Here is a 17,301-nt window from a genome sequence, read left to right on the forward strand (position 1 = left end):
ATGTTTTGTGATTTTATTTTGGGCACATATAACTATTTTACATATCTACAAAATAAGCTGAGTTTTAAAAAAATTCCAAAACTCAAAAGCAAATTTAAAACAGGTGAACCTAAATATGTAGTGAACAACCACAGAGAGGCTTAATATTATGAGTGGGTTTATGAGCCAGTAATCTGTCTGTGTATTCTTGGTGGGATTATAATCTAAGGATGAAGAAAGAATGGCTACAAAATTTTAAACTGATTTCTGTAACCATATTGTTAGGGATAATGTTGATATTGCTACTCTGAAACTTGTTTGTATGTAGTGTCAGATAAATCAGATGAGTCATTATGCTGCTGTAATCCAGATTTTCAGCATGGATGAAAAGCCATCAATGAATGCATATAAAAATCATATAGTTCTGATTCTGATTTGGAAGTACCAGCATGAAAAATGTTAATCACTCTCTCCATTGAAACAGTCTAGAAATAATGATCATAACAATAAGTAATGATAAACTCTCCTAATCCACAGGTTGTGTTATCTAACTAATACTTTTCACTAAAAGAACAAGGTTTCTTAGAAAAATAGTTGCAGGGTAAAGGCAGGAAATATTAAGATGAGAAAAGAAGCAAGGAAACAAGCCATCAAAGACATATAGAATTAAGTCTAAAGAATTAGGAGCAACCTAAATAGGATTCCACTAGGCTTAAATCAGAAAATTTGAGCACCCCTAGGATAATAGATTGAAAGTATTGAAAAGCATCAAATATGATTAAATTGACAAAATAACAACGATGCTATCTCAGGATAAGAAACTCATTGATCACTTTTGGAAGACATTTGAAGACTAACAGTATTCTGAAAAAAGTAAATAAAAGAAAATAATCTGGCTGTTTCTGCCTTTCCTCCATACACTGTATCCCCTGGTTTTTATTTAATTTACATTTCATTTTTATTTTTAAAATTTTTATGACTAAAGTATGGTTGATATACAATGTTCTATTAGTTTCAGGTGAACAACATAATGATTTGACAATTCTATGCATTACTCAATGCTCACCATGGTAATTGTGGTCACCGTCACCATACAATGTTAATACAATATTACTGACTTTATTTCCTATGCTGTGCTTTTCATATCCATGACTTATTTATTTTACAACTGGAAGTTTGTACTAGAATATCACAATTCTACAACCAACACCTAATTTATTAATGGACATAGGCCATGGTAATCAATTCCTGTTAACATAACTAAAGCAAAGAAAGCAGACTATGTGCCTCCTTTGGAATGCCACAGCACTACTTGATCCAAACATAAATCAGATCAAGCTTCTAGCTTTCACTGAAAATTTATTAAACATACAAGATGAGAGGAAAATACTGAATGACATGATGGGGATGCAATCAGCAAACTCCAGAGTCTGAGAAACCCTATATGACCAATTGCCTGTTTCTTCAACAACAATAAAAGCAATAAATAAATGTAAGAGATTAAAAAAGATTTCAGAAATATATTACCCTATGACAATTATGGAATTATTATTATTATTTGAATCTCAATTCAAACAACCAAACTGTGAAACAAACACTTGGGGAATTGGGAAACTATGTCATTGACTGAATATTTGATGATATTATGGAATTCTTGGTATTGTTGTTTTCTGTGGAATCATTAGTATTTATGGATACATTCTGAAATACTTATGGATGAACTTAAATATTATCAGGAGTGACTTCAACATAACTGAAGATAGAGATAAAATAAGATTAGCAGATTACATTGTAATTACTGAATTGTTGAAGATTCATTATACTGGCCTCCATACTTTGGTATATATTTACAATGTTCTGCAATAATAAGTTAAGAGTTTAATGATGTCCTGTATGTTGAGATGATGATGGGAATAAAGAGAAATGGAAACCGTGAGGGGGAGTTGGAAGTGTTAACAGATAGGACTCAGCAGTCATTTGGAGCTACATAGGGAAGGGTACATGAAGCAAGAGGAGACGGCTCCAGATGATCAAAACGTGCACCCCAGCAGCTTGGGCTCTAGACAAATATAATGTGCAATGGATTTATTTAGGTGATAGATTTTGCTTGAAAGTTGAAATGAGAGGATAGTGGGATAAGTGAATTAAGGAGCTTGTAAAGACTTAGTAGCAGTGAAAGAGCATGACTGGAACAGAAGAAAGATGACACCATGAGAGGCTGAGACATAGGGCCAGAAAGAGAGTGCTCTGGACCTTCATGTTGCCACCAGCACCCTGTTTCATATTTAATATATGTTTCATTTGGTTTCCATATCTGAAAATTGGTAGTGGACTTAATATATAGATATTTGCAGCTCCCAGATGTGTTTCTCTTCATGTATAAATCTTTTTTGCTGGTTAATATTCCCCATATAAAGAAAAGTACTGCTTGAATCTATATATTGATTAAAGATACACCAGCTCACTATCCTTTCTTAAATATCTATTTCTCAACATAGCCTTAATTGTGAGGAAAGCGTGTGGTAAATAAAGTTTACTTTAAAAAAAATTATTTATTTGGGAGAGAGAGAGAAAAAAATTAGAGAGCACTGACATGAGGAGGGGCAGAGGGAGAGAGAGAGAGAACCTCAAGCAGACTCCCCACTGAGCATAGAACCTGACATGGGGCTCGATCTCATGACCCTGAGATCATGACCTGAGCCAAAATCCAGAGTCAGACACTTAACCAACTGAGCTACCCAGGCACCTTAAGTTTACTTAAAAAAAAAAAAAATCTTACTTATTTATTCATGACAGAGAGAGAGAGAGAGAGAGAGAGAGAGAGAGAGAGAGGCAGATGGAGAAGAAAGCTCCATGCAGGGAGGCTGATATGGGACTCGATCCCAGGTCTCCAGGATCACACCCGGGCCCAAGGCAGCGCTAAACCACTGGGCCACCAAGGCTGCCCAGGTTTACTTTTTTGAGTATGTGTTTTGCACTTTTAGTTTTAAGGAGCTTTGTGCCAAGTTTAAAATTTCCAGCTAATAATCTCTGCAGCTCTGGTGTTAACTATGCTAAACGTTACTATAGTAATCATAATCTGAGGCTATTTGCAAAACTGTGTATAACCTTTCTTGATGTTCAAAGTGTTTTTTTTATAAACATAAGAAATAAGAAACATATAGAAAGTGCTATAATGCTATTATTAAAAGTTCTGTTTAATAAAACTTGTGTCCCCACACTTCAGCTGGACTGTAGAGACATGACATAGGACAACGTTAAATTTAGTAATAATTTTATTGACTTAATTTTCAGTGATGGTTCAAATACCAACCAACTGCATGTGCCCGGTCTATGTGAAAATTTACTATGTGCCTCAAAACAGGGCACAAGTTAATCCTTTGTCCCTTTATCTTTCCATAGAGGGCTGAGGGTACTTGCTCCACTACTTATAGTGAATTAGAATCACCTTCTGTTTATTTTCTCCACAACCTTCTTTAACTTTTCTTGTGAGGATGGAAACTACCTGCTTGGTGAGATGGTGATAGACTGAGGGTCATCAGGTCATATTTTTAAAGGTTGTTCTTTGTAGATAACTCAGGCTTCATCAAGCTAATTTCAATTACAGTGTTTAGGTATTTTTGCTGTTAAAATTCAAAACTCATGAAGTGACACATTGATTCTCGTTTTGGAAGGACAATGAATTGTTCAACCCTCGAATTTATTCATTCCTCCGGCCTCTAACGATATGCCAGTCACTGTTCTTGGTGTTGGAGAAATGGCTGTGACAAATCCCTTACATCCTGGTGGGTTAGAAAGCCTTGAATATTGGTCCAAGAAGTGAGATTTAGAGACCAAAATTATACCTGGCACACAGCCCTAGCTACCTAGCTGCAGCTCTGTCACCTGGTTTAAATGCGAGTGAACTTTGAAAGAACAGCAGCCTCAGAGACAAGTCTTAACAAGAGGGGGCCTCTATGTTTGGAGCACTCGGCAATGATTTGCAGATACCAGGTCATGGACTGCAATTACATTTAGAAATTCGAGTAAACAAAGATTGATGTTAGAAATCTAGGAGACTTCCACTTTTCTAAGACTCCTAGTACTTAACAAATGCTAAAGTTAGACGGGGCTCTTTGAGTTACTTTAGAAGAAGACCCAAGGGAATTTAGACCCCCACATTAAGAAGTTAGGACTCGTGTGAGAAACAGTTCTACCAAATAGCATTTCATTACTAGGCTCTTTTTTTATCATTCAGTCATACAAAAGACCATTGCTTCTAATATTGTGTTTCTTGGATAAAACAGCAGGCTGGGAAATTAGCAGAGTGAAGGAAATTCTACATTATCTTTTCACTTTTAAGAGCTGCACAATTAGTATATAGTACCAAATGTATTCCCCTCTCTCTCTTGATTTAAACTGTATCCAAGGTCACAGGGTGAATGTGACTTGATTTACTTCTTAAAATGTCAGGATTGTCTTAACTCCTCCCCCCTAGTCACACCTCAGTATTTCTCTCATTAGATCAGCACAAATTAAATGAACACAATTTTGATACTTGTGGATTTTGTAGAGAGACTATGAGTTCAAACACCGAAGACTGATACATTTTTGGTCCTTTTTGGGTAAGTAATCTTGAGCTGAGGTACAGAAAAAAATATGGCATTAATTACAATGCTAAGAAGAAAAATTTTAATGCTCATACCTGTGTTTTATTTCTAAGAATTAGTATTTCTCAAGGACAAACAAGATTGGGCAGCATTTTTTCCCCCTTATAATCAATATAAGAGTAGTGAGAGGAATAGAACCATTATCATGGAAAACATGATCAAGGATGGGAATTTGCTTAGGATAAATATTATTTCTACCTGATTCACCAGCCTAGGCATATATAAAATAGAAGAGAGATATGGACATTCCTAATTACTGTTAAGACTGGATTTAGGAAGAAGGCATGTATTATGGCAGGTTAACAGACCACCATTTGTGAAAAGACCTAGAGTCTAAAATTGAATGAATTCAGGGGCAATTTAAAGATAAGAAACCAATAAAGACAACCTTTGGAATCAAAGAGATATTGGGAAAACTCTCATGGACAGTTAGGATAGGTAACTAGGCAATTTTATAAAATCTGGACATGTTTTAGAAATGGTATCTTCAACAATAGATATAGGGTATTTTTGCAACATTTATGAAGCTTCAGATTCACAGATCTGTTGTGTTAAGCATGCACACTGAGGGAATAAACTCGGGGTATTTACAGTGCTAGGTTTCTAAAAGAAGATACAAGGAGTATATAAAAGTAATTAATTATGGGAAGTCCTGGGAGGCAGTCTCACATGTAGAACAGGCTTGGGTTAAAAGTTGGTCTGATGGGAGGTAATTTCTTCTCTTTTTATTGAAGTATAATTAACATGCATCTGTATATTAGTTTCAGGTGTATAACCTGTTAATTCCACAATTCTCTACATTACTCAAGGATTTCCACAATAAGGGTAGTCACTAACCATCACCATATTTTGGTAAAATATAATTTACTTTATTCCCTATACTGAACTTTTCATTTCCATGACTTATTTATTTTATAACCAGAAGTTTATACCTCTTAAGCCCTTTTATCTAATTCACCCATCCCCACCCACCCACCCTCTGGCAACCACCAGTTTGTTCCCTGTTTTATGAGTCTGTTTTTTGGATTATTTTATTTTTTAGATTTACACATGTAAGTGAAATAATATATTTATCTTTCTCTGTCTGAATTATTTCACTTAACATAATGCTCTCTAGTTCCCCCCATGTCATTGCAAATGGCAGGATCTTATCCTTTTTATGGGTGTGTGATATTCTTGTGTATGTGTATGTGTATGTGTGTATACTATCTTCCTTATCCATTTGTCTATCAATGGACATAGGTTGCTTCCATATCTTGGCCATCATGAATAATCCTGCAATAAACATAGGGGGTGCATGTATGTTTTTGAATTAGTGTTTTTGTTTTCTTTGGGTAAATAACCAGTAGTGGGATTACTGAGTTATATCGTATTTCTATTTTTAAGTTCTTTTGAGGATGCTCCAAATGTTTCGTACTGTGGCTGCACCAATTTACATTCCCACCAACAGTCCATGAGGGTTCCTTCTCCATATTCTCCCAAAGACTTGTTATGTCTTGTCTTTTTAATTCTAGCCAATCTGACAGGTGTAAGGTGATATCTTACTGTGGTTTTGATTTACATTTCCCTGATGATTAGTGATGTTGAGTATCTTTTCATGTGTCTGTTGGCCATCTGTATATCTTCTTTGGAAAATGTCTATTCAGGTTCTCTGCCTTTTTTTTCCAAATTATTTGTGGGTTTTTTGGTGTGGAATTGTAATAGTTCTAAACATATAATTTAGGATATTAACCCCTGATCATATGCCAATATGATATATCATATGCCAATATTTTTCACTAGGTTGCTATTTTGTTTTATTGATACCTTCCTTCACTGTGCAAAACTTTTTATTTTGATATTTTCCCAATAGTTTATTTTTGCTTCTGTTTCCCTTGCCTGAAGACACATATTTAGAAAAATGTTGCTAAGGCTGATGTCAAAGAGATTGCTGCCTACATTTTCTTCTAGGAAGTTTATGCTTTCAGGTCTCACACTTAGATCTTTAATCCATTTTTAATTTTTTTAATCCATTTTGAATTTATTTTTTATGTACAGTGTAAGAAAGAGGTCCAGCTTCATGCATTTGCATGTGGCTGTCCATTTTTCCCAACACCATTTGTTGAGAAGACTGTATTTTTCCCGTTGTATATTCTTGCCTCCTTTGTCATGGATTAATTGGCCATCTAAGTGTGGGTTTATTTCAGAGCTACTTATTCGGTTCCATTGATCTGTGTGTCTATTTCTGTGCCAGTATCACACTGTTTACTATAGCTGTGTAGTATATCTTGAAATGTGGGATTGTGATACTTCTGGTCTTGCTCTTCTTTCTCAAAATGGGATGTAATTTTTGGATATTACTTAAGGAGGTGAGGATGTCATCATTTGTTCAACTAGTGAATGCTTTTGATTGGGACAGAATTTATCAAATTCATATACACTCATATGGAAAACAGCCAACCAGAATCTGGGAGAACATTTTAGGAAAATTAATCACAGATGATGAAAAAAAAATTCACCTCCAGAAACAGAGAACCCCACCATGAATGGAAACTATAGAGAGCAGGTCTCAGGCTTATGAGATGACAGCACGGGCAAAAGAACAAAACGAAGAGGCTTGGGAAGACAGTTTTAGGAAAGTACCTAGGAAGAGAGTTATTTAACAAGAGGGATGCCTTGCAGCTTGTCTGGGTATTTTTAAACTTATCTCCAGGGAAACCTGGAAATCTAGTACTAACCTTTGACCAAGGAAAGGATGAAATAGACTAGCTATTGATTTATAATGTGGTGTGTAAAGTCAAATTCTCTGGGAGACATGCTGTGCTAGCTTGTTATCTACATTGCGTAGTGAAAATGTATAGATTGATGGTTACATCTGGCTCAATGAGTTATAAAGCCACATTTTAGTTGGGTGACCAGTAGAGTATAAAAGACTCCTCAGTAAACTTGCACGTTATTTCAGATGAAACCTAAGTATCTTGTACATATCTTGGTGGTTCATAAACCAAACATGCAGCATGTCCTGTGTGACTGAGGCGGGACCCTGGAGAGCTGCACTTGTACATCATGGCCTTTCCATAAGCTTCTCTCTTCTGCTGAATGTGTCCTTTACCTTCATAAAAGTTTTACATGACTATTCCCTGTGGAGTTCCATTATGTCTTTCAACTATCTGATGTTGTGTGATTTCTGCAGCAGTGATTTCATTTAGAGTGAGCAGCAGGCTTTAAAGAGAGGAAAAGAAGCAGCTGATGACAAGTATCCTACTATAGCAAAATAGAATATAAAAATACACAAGGCCATCTCACCACTAAATAATGATTTAATATAGTAAACTGCCATCCCATATAGCAACAAAAGCAGAGTCCTTGATATGAGAACTTGAAGAAGCCACCTTCCTAACGTGCCTCACAAAAAAAGAAATATCCTCCTATCTAGTACTTACTCCAGGAAAATAAGACATTCAAAGGAAAGATAAAATCATGGCATCCATCCTACAAAAAACAAAAACTAAAATAAGGATCAAAACAGTTCCATAAACAAATAAAAGCAAAGCTTCCTAGAAGTAGTATTTCTCTCAGAACTAAAAATAATGAAATAAAAAATTGTAGATGTGAAAGAACACTAAAAAAATAAAAGTAACAAGTTTTAAAAAGAGACAGGTAATGAAAATAGATAGTAGAGGATGTGCAATGTTAAAACTTGGAAATGATTTACAATTAATTTATAAAGTAAGATTAAGTTACAAGGTACCTCAAAAGAAAATAGAAACTACTTAAAGTACATCAAATAACACAAGAAGTATAGAAATGAGAAAAAAAATAAACAATAATAGAGTTGGAGAGAAAGACAGAGAAGGTGGGAAGACAAAGAAGATTGAAGACAGATTATCAGCAAAGGAAATCCAATGTACACATAGCAGGAATACCAAAGGAAAAGATTGAAGAATAAAACATAACACCACCAACAAAAACAAAGCTAATATATTTTTAATTAGAATACAAGAAGTCCTCATTTTTAAAATGCCTGAATCTGTATAGAGAAACCATGTACAATGTGCCTGGGGAAGTTGTCTTGGGATGCTAAACATTAACACTTAGCTTACCAAGATCATAGATTTTAGAGATAGCATAGGGGCACCTGGGGGGCTCAGTCAGTTAAGCATCTGATTCTTGGTTTCGGCTCAGGTCATGATCTCAGGATCTTGAGATCAAACCCTCAGTCAGGCTCTGCACTCAGTAGGAAGTCTGCTTGAGAGTCTCCCCCTCTGCCCTGCCCCCACTCTTCTAAATAAATAAATAAATAAATAAATAAATAAATAAATAAATCCTTTTAAAAAGGGTAGCAGAAAAATCTTAAGTCCTTAATCAAACACATGTCAATGCACTGACAAAGTAAAAAAGTAAATAAAAGTATATTGGCATCAGACTCTTTCAGAGGAACACCAAGTATAAGACACAGTATAATGACACAGTTTCTACCAGATATGTGAGGGAAGAAAATGTGAGCCAACAATTTTGTATCCAGCCAAGGGTTTTTTTTTTTCACATTTCGAGGTTATAAGAAACCACTGTTGAACATGCATGAATTCAAGTTTATGAGTCCTTCCTAAGCAATCTTTGTGAAGATGAGCCTATATAACCAGGAGCTGATTGAAGAGATTCCATATTAAATTTTGGTATTGAATATTGAATATAGAAAATTATATAAGTAACACTAAAACAAAGGTGAGGATGAGAATAAATAGTTGGCATAAATTATATACTTTATAAAAGGAAGGAAGAAAAACAGGGTAGAAGAAGGAGAGAAAAGGGGAAATAAAATATGGTACATCATTGCTTCAAGTTGGTAGTTGGGAGCCAAAGGATAACATTTGAGTGCAAGATGCTTGAGTATTATATTGATCTAAATTCTCTAAAGGAACAGAACCAACAGGATGTATAAACAGATTTCTTGTAAGGAATTGACTCACACAATTACAGGGACTGAGATGTCTCATGATCTGCCAATGGCAAGCTGGTGACCCAAGAAAGCCTGAGGTGTATGTAATTCAGTCTGAGTGCAAAGGCATGAGAAACAAGGTAGTTGATTATGAAGATTCCAGTCTGATTCTGAAGGCCTGAGAGCCAAGGGGACTGAGGGTAGGACTGAGTGCAGGAGAAGATCAAGTCTCCACCTCAGCAATCAAGAAGGAAGAGTCAAATTCTTCCTTCCTCCAACTTTGTGTCCTACTCAAGACCTCAGTGGATCGGATGATACCCAGTGACTTTGGGGATGGCAAACCACCTTACCAAGTCCACTAGCTCAAATGCTGATTTCATCTTGAAGCGCCCTCACAGACACACCCAGGAATACTGTTCAGCCAAATATCTAGGCACCCCGTGATCCTGCCAAGTTGATGCATAAAATTATCTATTACAAGTATATTTAAGAGTAGGAATATAAACATTAAGAAAGATGATATGATTGACTAAAATTAAATGGTAGAAGAGAAAGAACAACAGAGAAGGAAGAGCTACCATGTGAATATTGTTTGTTCATAATAGGGACCCATATATTCTTTTTTTTTAAGATTTTATTTATTTATTCATGAGAGACAGAGAGAGGCAGAGACACAGGCAGAGGGAGAAGCAGGCTCCATGCAGGGAGCCCAACCTGGGACTCGATCCCGGGTCCCCAGGATCACACCCTGGGCTGAAGGCAGGCGCTAAACCGCTGAGCCACCTGGGCTGCCCGGGACCCATATATTCTTAAGGAGAATGGAGACTGAGATATTCACATAAAGGTAAACATTGGAATCAAAATGCAAGTTTTTCTAATACTGAAAGACAAAATTAAAAAAAATAGATGGCATAGTGAATGTCTAATTGCTAAGTGTATATACACTTAATTCATCTGCTTAAAATTAAAATTTCAGATAGACTGGCACAGCAAAATGAACTTTATATCATATAGAAAAGTAACACCAAAAACCATGCTTTATTTAATTTTTTTATTTAAAATCAATTAACATATAGTGTATTTTTAGTCTAAAAGGTAGTTTAGTGATTCATCAGTTGCATTTAACAGCCTGTGCTCATTACATCACGTGCCTTCCTTAAAGCCCATCACCCAGTTACCCCATCCTCCCACCCACCACCTCCCTTCCAGCAACCCTCCGTTTGTTTCCTATAGTTCAGTCTTTTATGGTTAAAACAAATGAATGTAGGGAAAGGGAGGGGAAAATAAAGTAAGATGAAATCAGAGAGACAGATAAACCATAAAAACATGTTTTAGAGAGGCAAAAATCAAAGGAGGAAAATAAGAATAACAGCAAAAACAAAAAAGAAAGTAGGGATAACAACTAGATATCCGATGGAGTATAATTCAGCCTAAAAAAATGTATCAAATAAGAAAAAGTGTTGTATGTTACAATGTTATATCATCACAGTAAAGATAAAAGAGTTATAAATCTCTAAACAACATATATACCAACAACTTTCATAAAGTTCTGCAGAAGATGCATTAAAAACACACTAATAAGAGACTTTAATACAGTAAAACTGTCTTAGTCCAAGATAGATCAAGAGCAAAAGTTTATGTGAGCATCTACATAGTTCATATTTATTTCTATACAATTTATTGAAACATAAATCCCAATATTAAAGAATATAACTTCTTATCAATCATACATAAAACAATCTTGAAAATTAAAAAACAATTAAGCCATAAAGAATACTTCAACTTATTATGAAAAGTTGAAAAGCAAACAATATTTTCTGACCACAGTGCAATAGGATCATAATATGACACCCAAATTAAAATCGAATTAGAATCTTTTATATGGAAATTAAATGGCTTTAATAAAATAACTAATGGAATAATGTAAAGTACAAATTAAAATAGAAGAACACAGTAATGAAAGTAATACATGTGTGGGAAATGGTTGAGGCTCACAGCTTATGGCCAAGAAAGAATTCTTAGGACATCTTTGGTACAAAAAGGTGGTTTTATTAGAGCAAGGGGACAGGATCTGTGAACAGAAATAACTGCACTGGGGTCGTGAGGAGTGGCCGATGATTTTCTTTCAAGTTGGGAAAGGGTTAGGGATGGTTTAAGACTCTAAGGAAATTTGGGTGCAAGGATTTCAGGACCTTGAGGGGGCTAGCTATTGTTAGGAAAAAGTCATTTATTACCTCTAATAAAACCTTAGTCACAAAGACCCTTCAGGTATGTATTGGTGGGCCATATGCTTGGGGGATGATTACCAGCATGTATCTTGGGGGACTGGGTGAGTAGAGCTAAAGGAAATTCCCAAAGGAATTTTTTAAACATTTTTATTTATTTTTCTATTTGATTGAGAGAGAGATAGAGAGAAGGGGGGAAGGGGCAATGGGAGAGGGAGAAGCAGATGCCTTGTTGAGGAGGAGGCCCACTCTAGGGCTCGATCTCAGGACTCTGAGATCATGACCTGAGCCAAAGGCAGACACTTAACCCACTGAGTCACCCAGGGGCCCCCAAAGGAATTTTCATATGTTAAAGTGGACTCACAGGATCCTAGAGATTTGGGATAATGTTAAGCTAAGATTGCCTTTTGTCCCTAGCAAAGTATTAACATTGAGGTAGCTGAGTTCCTAGAGAAAGGTCACACTGCTTTTGTTAATGAACTGTAAGTAGTAAGGAAATTTTATTTTTCTTTTGCATTTTTTCCCACATCAATACATATTAGAACTTTTGGAATATATTTAAAATAATATTCAGAAGAAAATTCATATTGAAAAATTCACATCACTAAAACTAAAAGAATGGAAATAATAAAAATCCTACCAAAATATCGGGGTGTGGGGTCGGGTAGGAGAGGGAAACCAAAAGAAAGAACGGAAGAAAGGAGTTCACAAAGATGAAAGCTGGAAATGAAAAAAAAAAGTGATAAATAATTTAATTCTTTTTTAGAAAATAACAAAAAGAGGGAGGCACCTGGGTGGTTCAGTCACTTTGACATCCAACTCTTGATTTCAGCTCAGGTTATGATCTCAGGGACCTGAGATAGAGTCCCGAGTCAGGCTCAACCTCAGCGCACAGACTGTATGAGATTCTCTCCTTCTCCCTCTCTCTCTGCCACTCTTCCTACTCTCTCTCTCTAAAATAGTAAATAAATAAATAAAATCATTTTTTAAGATTTTATTTATTTAATCACGAGAGACACACAGAGAAAAGCAGAAACACAGGCAGAGGGAGAAGCAGGCTCCCTGCGGAGACCCTGATGTGGAACTCGATCTGCCAAAGGCAGATGCTCAACCACTAAGCCACACAGGCATCCCAATAAATAAATAAATAAAATCTTTTTTTTAAAAAAAGGAAAAATAACAAAAAGGGGACATTTCGCCACACTACCATATTCACAAAAATAAGAGAGCAAAGAGCATATGTACATAAAATAATGAAACAAATGACAAAGATAACACCAGTTCAATCATTTTTTAATCCCTGAGAGACTTGTAGATATCCTCCTGAATATATTTTTAAGTTTACATGAAGTAGGTAATTTTATAGGAAAAAATAATTTACTTAAACTGACCTCACTGTAATAGAAGAAACCAATTTTCATTTAACAAAATTATGAGGGGCATCTGGGTGGTTCAGTCAGTTAAGTGTCCAACTCTTGATTTTGGCTCAGGTCATGATCTCAGGGTTGGGAGAGCCAGATCCGCCTTGGGCTCTGTGATCAGTGGGGAGTCTGCTTGAGATTTCTTTCCCTCTTCCCCTCCCTCTGCTCATGCTTTTTTTCTCTCTTTCTCTAATAAATTAAAAAAAAATCCTTTAAAAAATCATCAAAGATCTATTTACACAAAAAGCAATATATTATGATGGATTCATAGTGGAAGTTTCCCAACCTTTAAAGACCAGATAATCCCAATACTATCGTAAATTGTTCCAGGCCACAGCAACAAAACAAAACAGCAAAAAGGGAAAATTTCCAAATTATTTGTAAAGCAAATACCAAAACCTGATAAAAATCACACACAAAAAGAAATCAAAATCATTGTCACCTGTGAACACTGAGGAGAAAAAAATTCCTACATAAGTATTCAAAGCATAATAATAAATGACATTAAAATAGAGGTGTAAGCATACTTCAGTGGTGTGTTGTTCATTAATGTAATTATTTATATTAGTAGATCTAAGGACAACTATCTTGAAGTATCTCCAGAGACACTGAAAATCCATGTGACAAATAAAAATGATTCTTTATTCTGTGATGAAAAACTATCAATAAATTAAATACTGGTACACATATACTGAACATGATAAAATAACTAATTCTCAGTCAGCAGGCCAGCATTTTATCTAACACTGAGACAATGGAGGCAGTCCCAGAGGCAGTCCATATCAGAAACAAGACAAAAATACCTCCTGTTATCATTCTTATTAAACATTGTATTAATAACAGTAGCTTATCAATTGCCAAAATGAGAAACAGCAAGTAGAGACATAATATGAAAGGAGGAACTAAAACTATTTGCAAATGGAGGTGCCTGGGTGGATCAGTCGGGTCAGCATCTGCCTTCATCTCAGATCATGATCCCAGGGTCCTGGGATCCAGCCCCACGTTGGGCTCCCTGCTCAGTGGGGCGTCTGCTTCTTCCTCTCCCCCTGCTCTCCCCCTACTCATGCTCCCCTGCACAAGTGTGCTCTCTCTCTCTCTTAGATAAATAAATCAATAAATCTTTAAAATAAATAAAATAAATCTATTTGCAGATGATGTGATTGTGTCTGCAAAGTCCCCCGAAAGAAATATTATGAAAACAATAAAACTATTTGGTAAGCTAGTGGAATATAAAATTGACATACCAGAGTAATTATATATGAATGAAAACCAATTAGAGGATATGACAAGAGGAAGGAGCCTATTTAAAACAGATTTTTCAAAAATATTTTTGATAAAATGTAGCATATATATAAATGTGGCATATATTTATAAAATCTAAACAAGAATAAGTTAAAACATTTCTGAAAAGCCCAAAAGTAGACCCAAATAAGCTAAATGACACATCTTATTCTTGAAGAAGAGAATTCAACATCATGAAGATACCAGTTTTCCCTTAGGTGATATCTAAATGTAACATCATCTCAGTAAAAGTACCACTTGTTTTTTTCTCTTTCTGGAGTTAGACATCTTAAGTATAGCAGATGTTATTTTTACATACCCTTCTTATACCCAAACTTAATTTTCCCCTTTTTTAAATACTCCAATACAGTTGATCAGCAATTCCTAAAATTTTAATTCCAAAGTATAGCTTTGTTCCATCATTGCTATCTTTTTCTAATGCCAGCATACAAATCTTTTTATTTTCTTGTTTTAAGTTTTTGTTTAAATTCTAGTTAGTTGGGATGCCTGGATGGCTCCACAGTTGAGCATCTGCCTTCTGCTCAGGGTGTGATCCCAGGATCCGGGATTGAGTCCCACATCGGGCTCCTTGCAGGAAGCCTGCTTCTCCCTGTCTATGTCTCTGCCATTCTCTCTTTCTCCTTCTCTCTCTCTCTCTCTCTCTCTCTCTCTTTCTTTGTCTCTGTGTGTGTCTCATGATAAATAAATAAAATCTTTTTTTAAAATTCTAGTTTGTTAACAAATAGTGTAATATTAGTTTCAGGAGTAGAATTTAGTGATTCATCACCCACATATAGCATCCAGTGCTCATTACAAGTGCCTGCATTAATGCCTATCACCCATTTATTCAGCCCCTACCCCTGCCCACTTCTCCTCCAGTAACCCTCAGTTTGTTATCTTCAGTTAAGAATCTATTTGGGGGCAACTGGATGGCTCAGTTGGTTAAGCGTCTGACTCTTGGTTCCAGCTCAGGTCATGATCTCATGGGTCATGGGATGGAGCCCCACATCAGACTCTGATGTGGGAGAAAAAGTCTCCTTGAAGATTCTCTCCCTCTTCTCTCTCTCTGTCTCTCTAAAACAAGCAAATAAATCTTTTTAAAAAAGAGTGTTTTGCGATTTGCCCACTTCTCTTTTTTCCCTATGTTCATCTGTTTTGTTTCCTAAATTCCACAGATGAGTGAAGTAATTTGGTATTTCTTTCTCTTACTGATTTACGTAGCTTGGCATAATACACTCTAGCTCCATCCAGGTATTGCAAATGGCAAGATTTCAGGCTTATTTATGGCTGAGTAACATTCCATTGTATAAATATATGCCACATCTTTATTTTTTTTTAGATTTTATTTATTTATTTATGAGAGACACAGAGAGAGGCAGAGACATAGGCAGAGGGAGAAGCAGGACTCCCTGTGTGAACTTGATGGGGGATTCGATCCTAGGACCCTGGGATTATGACCTGAGCTAAAGGCAGACATCAACCACTGAGCCACTGAGGCATTCCTATACCACATCTTCTTTATCCACTCATCAGCCAATGGACATTTGGGCTCTTTCTATAATTTGGCTATTGTTGATACTGCTGCTATAAACATTGGAGGTACATGTACCCCTTCAAATCTGTATTTTTGTCTCCTTTAGATAAATATCTAGTTGTGCAATTGCTGAATGCAGGGTGATTCTATTTTTAACTTTTTGAGGAACCTCCATGTTGTTTTCCAGAGTGTCTACACCAGTTCCAGCATACAAATCCAAGTCATCATTTTGTGTTTGGACTTTATGACAGCTTCCCTAGCATCTCTCCTGTGTCTTTTCTTGCTAGCTCCATCCCTTCTCCACAAAACAGCAAGATTAACTATTTTAAAAATACATAAATCACATTTTCTTCCACTTTAACCTCCAAACGGCTTATCATTGCAATTTTAACCAAATATCTGACCCTTCCCTAACTCAACTTCATCTCAAACCATCTTCCTTTTCAAAATATGTTACTCTTTGACAATGTCAAGCTCTTTTACTTCCTTGTCTCTGCTGAAAGTTCCTCTTCCCTTGGCTAGTCACATAGCTGCTCTCTTTCCCTTAAAGAGCCTTTCTGACTATCCCATCTCAAGCTTTCCCTGTCCACTTATATGTATATCCTACTACCCCATTTATTTTTCTCATACTTACTACTTACTAGTAAGATTCTACTTACTAGAATCTGAGTTTGTTGGGTTAATCTGTACATGCATTGTTTACTTCAGTGTATATATGTATATATGCATACATAAATTAGAACACATTATTTTTAATGGCTAAGAATATTTCTGTCTTGTTCATATCTCTTTCTTCAGTTTTAAGACAATTTCTAACCCATACTAACTCACTAAAATCCTTACTGAAGTGGAAATTCTTTTCTGCCTTCAATTAGTTCTAGGATTTGTGAGAAACCTAAACTTGCATGAACAGTATCGAAGCCAGGTTTTCTGAAGCTTTTGGGTGCAAATATCAGAAATGGATTAAAGAGGAAAAAAATCCAATTATTTCAATATGATGTGTTTATATCAATCCCTGGGTCATGATTCCTACATATGGATATCACTGACCATAAGCTACAAAAAGGAAAACACAATATAAACACTACTACCACGTAACTAAACAAATCATTTTTTTAATTTTTGATTATTTACTAATAATATCAATATAAAAGAAGCACAACATAGTGAAAAAGGTCTTGTGTAAGGAAAATTGTAGCTATTGGCTAAAATGTAAGGATAATTTGAGTATTTTAATTAAAAGTTACAATCTGGGTGCCTGACTGGCTCAGTGGTTGAATGTCTACTTTTGGCT

Source organism: Canis lupus, chromosome 18 (genome assembly GCF_011100685.1).
Source record: "Canis lupus familiaris isolate Mischka breed German Shepherd chromosome 18, alternate assembly UU_Cfam_GSD_1.0, whole genome shotgun sequence".
NCBI lineage: Eukaryota > Metazoa > Chordata > Mammalia > Carnivora > Canidae > Canis > Canis lupus.